Source organism: Hippocampus guttulatus, chromosome 18, assembly GCF_054856545.1.
Source record: "Hippocampus guttulatus isolate MCC_2025c chromosome 18, RoL_Hgut_1.0, whole genome shotgun sequence".
Lineage (NCBI taxonomy): Eukaryota > Metazoa > Chordata > Actinopteri > Syngnathiformes > Syngnathidae > Hippocampus > Hippocampus guttulatus.
Genome location: NC_141278.1, coordinates 11,412,304 through 11,414,763, shown reverse-complemented (window position 1 = coordinate 11,414,763; position 2,460 = coordinate 11,412,304). Strand labels below are relative to the sequence as shown.

At 38.5% G+C, this 2,460-nt stretch overlaps 1 long non-coding RNA gene across 1 annotated transcript; it reads right to left on the bottom strand.

The window, feature by feature from the left end:
• Nucleotides 1-935: 935 nt before the first annotated feature.
• Nucleotides 936-2,460, bottom strand: LOC147191215 (uncharacterized). Its single transcript, XR_015103622.1, has 2 exons — nt 2,205-2,460; nt 936-1,714 (listed from the first exon to the last, which is right to left on the bottom strand). It is a non-coding gene; the product is annotated as an uncharacterized LOC147191215 (long non-coding RNA).

The window sequence follows — 2,460 nt, the reverse complement described above, 5'->3', positions numbered from 1 at the left end:
TCATGTATGGCAAGCCATTTGAGCATTTATTCCAAATCCCTGATATGAAACATAAGTGTGTTACACTAGTTCGATCTCTTTCAGCACTAGTTCGACACTCGGCCACACTAGTGACACCGAATGTCGAACTAGTTGCACAGAAATCCTCACTAGCCACTCATTTTTGGCAACTAGTGCCACTTTTGTCCAACTAGTGCTGACAAAATTCTAACTAGTGACACCTGGAAGCACACAAGCAGAGGGAACTTCCCAGCTAGTCAGCTTTTTTATGCCCTACTGGCCCACTAGACCAAACTAGTGAGGTTCAAAGTCTTACTAGTTTACTAGTAAGGTTTAAAAAGTGTTAACATGTTAACTAGTGAAACGTGGATTGTTCTAACATGTTAACTAGTGGCCTATGATTTCCTGCACTAGTTAACTAGTGGGAGCTGAAATATCCACTAGTTAACTAGTGGAGGATAAAACATTGATAGTGCACTAGTTTAAGACCGTTAAAGCCTTGATATCCAACTAGTGAGTCCAAAAATGTTACTTGCTCACCAGTGATGCCCCAAATATCCACTAGTTCCACTAGTGCGACATTTTGACTTCACTAGTTCGACTAGTGAAGTCAAAATGTCGCACTAGTGGATGTCACCCTACTCACTAGTCAACTAGTTAAATGGTCGTTTGATTTAACTAGTGATGGCAAAATGTTCACTTGTACAACATGTGAAACACTAATGGCTCACTGGTCACACTAGTTACGCTAAATGCTAATCAGGAGGCAGGACAGTGCCAGAAGTGAACACCTCCTATTGGCTCCACGATAAGAGCACCACCCAGCAAAAAATTAACCCTTTAAAACCTGATTCTGAGCTTTCACAATTATTTACCGCCATTTGCGTAATATCTACAGTATACAGAAGGAATCAAGCAATTTTTACCAGTCAATGTATCTGTAGGTGATGTTTATTTATTATGTACACGGAGATAAAGAGTAATGGTACAGCTCTACAGTATCTTTCCACTTTTATATATGTATGCTATACTAAATAAAATTAATACGGCACCATATAATGCAACAGTTCTGCAACATATTCTCCCTAAATAATGATGTGAATTTTCAGTTGTTGCTAAATCAGTTAGGATGCTATAATTTGTGGTGTAGATGCGAATTTAGGAGAGCAGGACATCGCATTGCAATTGGAGCAGCAGCTTGGTTGATGATGTCCCCAAACCGGCTCATCTATTATATTTGTCGGGCAATACAACGAAAATGAGCACAATTGAAAAACATAGGCTTCTTATATTTTAAAATAAAATAATCACATGTTTACCGTTCTGGGGTTTCTACAATCATGAATGAAGGCATTATTTACAGCATCTTAACAGCAGTGTGATCGAGCAGATTAGATGGAGTAGAATTTGATTGGGGCTTCACTGATTTATTTCATACAATTCATATCCAAAACACAGTTGAAAAATATTTGATTGTTAAAATATTTAAATACAAGAACTATATCAAGAAATTAACAAAACATACACAGTTTTTTTTTAATGAGGAGAAAAGTCTAAAAACATATCACAGATGACAAACGTGCCTCTCCTCCTCCTGTTCTTCAATGAAGCTGATCACCCTCCATCTCCCGTTAGAAACATCGTGCTGCTGAAGGTGTGCCGGCAGAATGGTTGTGATGCAGGAGGTGCTGTGGACTCTCCCAGAAACGAGGACCTAGTTTAGTTTAGTTGTAGATCCAGTAAAACATAGTGCAAATGTTACATTATTTATAATGCACAGTTACAGTCTTGTGAATATTAAAAAATGTACTTCATGTAATGCAGGCAGCGAATAATTCAAACGAACTAAGGCAGCAAACAGTAAGAGCAAAATCATGTTCCAAACATTAACTTTAACTCTTTTTTAAATGTCAATTAGCTTGTGAGTAATAAGGCAAAATGTGACTGTCAGACAGAGAATTGTCAGAAAAAACGGCAGATTTTAGAAAGTCCTGCCGAAATAAATCTGCACCCGACTGCGACTGTCAGTGTTGAACTGCCGCCATTGCTGTCAAAGTCAGACACATCTCCGAAATCGTTGGAGCAAATTTTTAAGCAGGCTTCATCTTGATAAATTGACCACATATTTGACATTTAAACCATAACTTTACCGCCTAAAATAATCGTAAAACAACATCTTGTGTAACAACAAGAGTAATATTTACCCCAAAAGCTTTCAATGCGTCTGAAAGTTTTCTCCTCCGTTTTTGTTGGGGCTTGGCTCGAAATGCATCATGATTGGCTGCCCGAAGTCCACGTGTCTGTCGGACGTGCTCTCATTGGTCTACAATACAATCACGGATGAATAAATACTCAGAGGGCTTGCCAGGCAAGCCCTTTGAGTATTTATTCCATATTGCCCACTAGTTCACTAGTAAGATCATTTTGACGCTTACTAGTGAACATGTAAGGCCATAAATG